The 6,895-nt window shown below is 55.6% G+C and overlaps 1 protein-coding gene and 1 long non-coding RNA gene across 3 annotated transcripts in view; both read left to right on the top strand.

The window, feature by feature from the left end:
• The window catches only part of LOC105887311, a 24,433-nt gene extending 21,886 nt beyond the window's left edge, over positions 1 to 2,547 (top strand). The window contains exon 5 of one of the 2 annotated variants that reach the window (XR_001161435.2): positions 2,538 to 2,547. This is a non-coding gene — a long non-coding RNA (uncharacterized LOC105887311). Of the gene's footprint in view, positions 1 to 923; positions 936 to 2,537 lie in introns of those variants that run through there. The other variant, XR_002774215.1, reaches the window with a different exon arrangement.
• The window catches only part of GLIS1 (GLIS family zinc finger 1), a 224,727-nt gene that overhangs the window by 188,668 nt on the left and 29,164 nt on the right, over positions 1 to 6,895 (top strand). The window lies entirely within an intron of this gene.

Genomic DNA, 6,895 nt, shown 5'->3' with positions numbered 1-6,895 from the left:
ACGCGTGTGCTGTGAGAGGCTCTTAGGTGTGCTGTACACATGTTTAAAGATCATTAATTATTTTCCAAAGAAGTTCAAAGCACAGTGAGTATATTCTTTTTTTCACTCTTTTTTTATCAACATAATTTAAGTGTGCCGCAGAAGTTTAAGGGTAGGTTCAAGTGTGCCATGAGATAAAAAAGGTTGAAAAACAATGTTCTAGGGCACAGGGGCTCGCTCCAGACCTAGGGCTGACGCCTGCTGAACCAGCCTGCCCCATCTGCAGCCTGAGTCCATTGTCTCCTGTTCATCTGAAGGGTAGCCCCAGGGCCAGCCCACTGTGCTGGGGTGGGACCCCCGAGACACCCCAGGGCCCTGCCCAGGTGGCCTGTGCCCTGCTAGCAGCAGCTATTCCTTAGGCCCCACAAACCTGTATGGGGGTAGGTGTGAGCCCCAGGGCTAGCCAGAGGAGCTCAGAGCCTCACAACTCTTAGGGACACAAGGTACACTGTCTACCTGTGTCTTGCTTCCCCTCCAATGTCCTTGTCCCAGGTAGAGTGTCATTTCAGGAATGGGAACACAGAAAAATTTGTTTATTCTTCATTACAAGGTCTCTCCCCCTCATCTGGGGGGGTGGGTGGGCGGGCAGCTGCCTCCCTGCCCTGTCCTTCCTCAAGGCTCATTTGTTCGTTGCTTGGTTCCCTCATTCATTACCAAATATTCATGAACACCGCTCTGTGCTGGGCACTGCACAGGGTACTCGGATGGTTTATGGCGGAAACATCACTTGAAATAATAACTGCGCGTGACTCATCATCTCCAGAGTTCTTTCCATTCAGCCCTGAGGCCTGGGGTTTTGAAATCTAAAAGCCAGGAATTTGCTCCTGTCTACTCTGCTTTCTGCTAAGTCATTTCCTTCCTCAGGCGCTTGAGTAGAGGCACAGTGCTATTTCACATGTACCCATTTGACAGATGGGAACTGAGGCCTAGCAGGGAAGGGAGGGTCTCAGGGGGCTCCTTTGTGGTTATCTGCTAGGCACTCAGCTTATATCCAGATGTCACTGTGACCTGTGGGGCATTGTGGAGGGGGCAGAGTAATTGGCAGCAGCTCCCACCTACTGAGACGCCCCAGAGTGAACCCTTGAGCAGAGGCCTGAGCCTGTAGATTCGGCCCTCCCCACCCTCAGCCTCCGTGAGTGAATCCTCCAGCTGCCGTTGGTGCTGGCACGGGAAGAGCTGTGTGTCACAGACTCATCGGACATCTCCCTCCTCAAACTTACCGCCCCAGAATGAACAGACCGCCATCCCCTCACCACTTGGTGCCTCAGTTTACCCATCTTAAAAGCAGCAGCTCAGTCCTGCCCCTCATGAGATTGCTGTGGTTCTGGTGGGACCAGGGAAGAGAGGTGCTTTGCATACCGAGAACAGTTTGCCTCTGCCCATCCCCAGACTCTCCCTCTCTCCCTGGCTTGGATTCCATCTGGTTTGTGTGTGGGGGTCATGGGTTCCTATGGGTTCCTGACTGCAGTTTGCCTTCCTTCACTGTGCTGAGCATGCGTGCAGGGCTGGTGCCCTGGGTCTGGATGGCACCCTTCTTTCCATCTACCTTTACTGGGGGTCCACTGTGAGTCTGGGCACGGGACTCCACCAGTGCAGGAGGGTGTGATGTGGGCCCCTTAGCCTCCCGCAGGGTATGGCCCTAATGCCAGCCCGTGTCAGGGCCTCTCAGTTGATCTGTGGTGGGCCCCTGAGCCCCAGGTGGCAGGCCACCCCAACTTAGAACCATTGGCTGTCATCCTTCCAAGCAGCCCTGATGAATACACAGTCGCCCAGCTGTTGTGAGCATCTGGGGGGTGGCTCTCAGTCTCTCCTGGTAGAGCCTCCCCTGCCACTGAGCAGCATCCTCACGGTGACTCCTTGCATCCACAGCCTCCGGCCCCCAGTCACCCGCTGCAGCTCCATACCTGCGGGCCTGCCCAGCCCTGCCCCGTCCCTCACTGGCCTGGCTCTGAACACTACTCCAGTGGTGTGCACACAAGGTCGGGGTCCAGAGCTACATAGGACATTTCTTATGGGGTCTGAGCCTCAGGTGCCCACTGAGCAGGTTGCTCTAGTCCACCCAAGCAAGATTCATGCAGGAACTTTGCACCCTGTATGTTTGGGAGGGTTCCCAGTGACTGACACTAGGTTTTCTTTTAGGAAGCAGGTGGAACAGCTCTGGTGTCATCCCTCCCCAGGCAACCCCAGGTGTGCGTCCTACAGGGCTGGACATCAGTGCAGGTGCCACCTCCTGGGCAGGCAGGCAGGCACTGGGAGGCAGACAGCTCTGGGGTAGTGCTTAAGGAAGGAAAGTGCCTGGGCTAAGGACACTCAGCAACCTGGGGCAGAGCCAGGGCTGGAGTCTGGTCTTCAGACCTTGAATTCCTCACCACTCTCCCCTGCTGTTTATTGGGATTTGGAAGAGGAGCCCAAAGAGGAACTAGTGTTTACTGATCACCTGTCCTGTGCCCTGTACCAAGGCCATGTCTTAATGTCCCAGACAGGCCTGAGGCTAAGAGTGTCACCCCATTTTTTGGCTAGAACACTGAGGTTCACAGGAGCTGGGAAGAGGAGGAAAGCAACCAAGCCCCAACATCCCAAGGAGAAAGGGATGCCCTGCCAAGGCTGTGGGGGTCAGTTTCTTTTTGGAGAGGATTGAGGCTGTAGGCTGGAGAGAACCCTTTTATTTGTATGGCCTCTCTTCCTCTTGAAACAACGCGTACCCAGCTGTACTGCAGGGCCGTGATGAGACCCTGTACCCTCCTCACTGTACCCCTAGCAAGACGCCTCCTCAGCAGCTGGGAGTAGGCATTCCTGTGGCTGGGCTGTGGAGGCCAGGTGGGCTTCTGGGAAGCTGCTGGAGGGAGCGGGCAGCACGTGAGCACAGGATGAGCAGTGAGAGATCGGGGGTCCTAGCCTCAGCATCAGGGCAATAGGGAGGCCAGGGGAGGTCCCAGGGTACTCAGAGGAGGGTGGGAGGAGAAGAATGGGGGGAAGCTTCAGGCTTGAGTCAACCCAGAAGGCAGGGAGGACTAGACAGGACCAGAGGGGTATTGTGAGCAGAGGACGCTGGCTAGAAGGCAGGAGGGTGTGGGTGGGGGCTGGAGCGGGCAGAGGGGCCACAGGCTGGCCTGAGGCCTCGTCACAGGGTTCTGTCAGGCTGTTCAGTGCCCTTCCCCAAGGCCAGACCAGTCACTGAGGACAAGTCAGGAAGTTCGGGGACCCGATTCCTTCCATCTGCAGCCTCAGTGCCACCTCTCAGAAGCTACTGAAAGCCACAGAGCGAGGAGCATGCGGGTGTGACTGTCCCCAGCTCTGGCTGTGTCGGTGGCTATTGGGGGTGTGAGGGCACATCTGTATCTCCTGACCCTGTGGAAGCCTTTGCTGGGTGCTGTCTCCAGGTGGAGTGAGCTTCACCCTGGGTCTGTGAACCACCATGGAGCAGGCACGTTCTCGGTGTGAGGTGGTTTCTTTGCACGCTGCAGCATGCACGGGCCGAGGCTGGGGAGTTAGTGTGTTTGTGTGGGTGTCAGGCCTGGGACGCTGGTGTCTTTGGGTATAGTGTGAGCATGTGTGTTCCTGCTTGTGTATCTCCGTGACCCAAGTCGTGGGGTGGAGATTTGGTGGGGGGAGGTGTGCGTGTGTGGTATGGTGTGTATATGTGGGGCGGGGTGTGTGTGTTGGTGTGGTGTATGTGAGAGAAATTGCTGGGTCTTGGTGTGTGTGGGTGTCCTGAGCTCGGTGTCTCTCACTGTGGCTTGGTTGGGAGGAGAGGTGTTAACACTAGAGTGTATGTATGTCTGAGTTTCCAGGTCTGGGGCTGGCGGCTTGGGTGTGAGTGCACGTACATATGTGTGTGCATGCACATGCCATTCTGTGCCCCATACTTAGCCTGTCTCCACATCCCCACGACATCCAGCCACAGCTCAGCACCAGGAGCTCCCTCGGGTCCCACCTATCCACATGGACCCCAGAGGAAGCAGGCTCGGCCCCCCTGCACCTCCTACTTTTGGGGGCTCCATTCACCTCTAGGATGGGGTGGTATTCTTGGTCCTTGCTGGCTGGCCACCTTTCTAGGACTCCCTCAACTGCTAGGAATAGGAACCCATTTCTTTCCCAGACAGGGACTTTGTGTTGGAGAAGGGCCCAGCCAAGACCTGTCGTGTGTATTCCTGTGAGGAGGAGTCAAGATGTCTGCAGCCCCCACCCCGCGAACCCTTGGGATCCTCCCAAGAACAGGCACACCCTGACGGGCTCCAGGAGGGAGGCCTGTGCCCCCCTGGCCTGTACCCCCTTGTCCTGCTGTGTATCCTCAGCCTGCCAGCGTCTCTAGGTGGCAGTGAAGGCCCAGTGAGCCGAGCAGATGGGAGGAGATTCCCACACTGGCCTTGTGTCCCTGCATCATGGCTCCCTGGCACTGGAGCATGCCCAGGGCCTGGCGTGTGCCTAGGGCCTGGCACGCAGAGCTTGGCACTGGAGGGAAACCCAGGCTCCATTCCATGCATGAGCTCTGGGACCCTCACACATAACCTAAACTACCTGGACCTCAGTTTCCATGTCTGTAACTCTGGGGGTTGCTGTACCCAGTCAATGTGATAGCTGCAACCCCCTCCTGTTGGTTCGTTTACACCGGAGGCTCTGTATGCCCAAAACTGCCGGTGCCTGCAGCCTCACCTCCACCCTCTCCTCCAGTCTGTCCCTTCCTTGACAGGAAGGTCAGTGCCTTGACCTCCCCCTGGAAGACCAAAGAAGGCACCAGGCTCTGAGGAGATCCCAGGGAAGCCCCATCACAGGACAGCAGCCTCAGGGCCCACGGAGTCCCCTCCCAGAGTACAGGTGACGAGTCGACTTCAGCTCCCGGCTGGCTGGCCTTTGAAACCGGCCAAACCCAGAATTATTTGACATCTTGGAGAAGGTTCTGGTGCTGCATGTTTCTCTTATCCAAATCATTGTTGTGAAGTAACTTAAAAGTTTGTACAAAAATGAGAAGTTGATCCCCAAATGGCCTGCCAGACTTTTGTAATCCAATATATTTTACCCTTAAACCAGAAATGTGTTTGTTTAGAAGCAGATCACTGGCAAATGCTGAAACTGGAGGCATTTCCTCCCTGCCCCACCGTGTGCCCCATCCCCTCGAGCCTCCTCTTGCCTCTCTGCGTCCAGATTTCTCAGCATCAGAAACTGGGCCTTCTCTCCCCGCTGGGCCGCGTCCACTGCAGGGAGGAGACGACAGTCACTAGGGACCGTGTGCCAGCTCCTAAGCTGGGCACAGCTTTTTGTTTACTTTTGTGGTGGCCCCATTTTAGAGAGGAGAAAGACGAGGACAGAGGTGGGGCTTGACTCGCCCACATTCAGGCTCCCGGTGCTGGAGCCCGTCACAGACCTCTGTCTGCGTGAGTTTACAGCCTTGGTTTGTGGCACAGTGTCACCCATCTTGCATGTGAAACAGGGCCCTGGTCGTTCCCTGGGGCAGAGGGAGCACAGTCTCATCCAGGACGGGCTGTATCAGGCACCCCTCTTACGGAGGCACAAAGTCGCATGGGGTGTCTTGCTGCACGGGAGGATCCCAGCTGCATATTCAAACCTCCGACCCAGTGGCCTGCAGACCCTAGACTGCAGCCTTCCTCCTTCCCCAGCCTGGGCCTGAGGGATCCCTGCGCTTGGCCTGGGGAGGAAGATGGCAGCCCTCCCCGGCTCCTGGGATGGCTCCCTCTGTCTTTCATCTCTGCCCTCTGTTCTGTGAGCCGCACGCAGCAGTAATGGATTGCAGTGGACTTTTTTCAATTAGGGTCTGATTTTCCCCTGCCTGTTACTATAAAACTCCAGATGGTCTGGGGCTTCACGGTTCCCCGGGTATTTTCCCCCATTATTTTAATCTTCTTTTGTAACACACCCCACATGTGGGAACTGGGCCTTTCAAGACTCTGCTCTGTGGCTCAGCCTGGCGCTTTCTTCCGCACCGTTCTGCCCGGCTGTCCTTCTGTGCGGGGCATCCTACAGAGGGCGTCCTCCCTGCCCAGCTTCAGCTCCAAGTCTTGGGCTGGGCCTGGCCTTTCCCCAGAGTGAAGCCCATGATGGCCTGGTTTCAAATCACAGTAGTAGCCTGTGTGTGCTGTATGTAAGGATCGCTGAGGTGGTGGCCAGAGTGGCAAGGGATCAGATTCCAGCTCTGTTGCTTACTGTCTGTGTGACCTGGAGCCAGTGACATTACTTTTCGGAGCCTCAGTTTTTTCATCTGCGGAGTGTGGCTGGGAAGTATAGCTTCCCCAGCAGGGCATGGTGACTTGATTGAATGAAATCCACATAGCGCCGGCCCAGCGTAAGTGTCTAAGAGGTGTTGCCCAGCCACTTAGGTCATTATGAACTCACCTCAGTTTCATCATAGAATATGGTTACTATTTGTACATTTTAACGGCAATAAAAAAACCCTAACTACTTATTCTTAGATTTTTTAAGACTGCTAAACGCCTCTCCTGCTTCTTCCTCCTGCTCTTTATACCTCTTCGCACCATAACCACCATCTCTGTTCCCCATGGTGTGCGAGCCATTCCTTGTGACCAGATCAGTCAGTTGTGTGTTTGGTTGTCTGAGCTGGTATGTTTCAAATTCACCCTAAACAAGAGGTGTCTGTGGGAGTCTCTGGGTGGACGCAGGTGAGGTGGTATCAAGGCCCTAATGCCTGTGCACCCAGTGAGTAGTAGTTCACAGAGCCCACCCACCGTGTGCCCAGGTGTGACGCTTTTTACATATGAGATATCTGGGCTCTGACAAGTGAAATGAATTCACTCAAGGCCACGTGGTTGGGAAGTGTAGAGGCCAGATTTCCACGCAGACTCCTTTGATGCTGGAATGCAGTAGTGTGGACATGGGAATTGGA

Source organism: Otolemur garnettii, unplaced genomic scaffold (genome assembly GCF_000181295.1).
Source record: "Otolemur garnettii isolate 467f Iridium unplaced genomic scaffold, OtoGar3 scaffold00066, whole genome shotgun sequence".
In the NCBI taxonomy this organism is placed as follows: Eukaryota; Metazoa; Chordata; class Mammalia; order Primates; family Galagidae; genus Otolemur; species Otolemur garnettii.
This window is presented reverse-complemented; position numbering and strand designations above follow the sequence as displayed.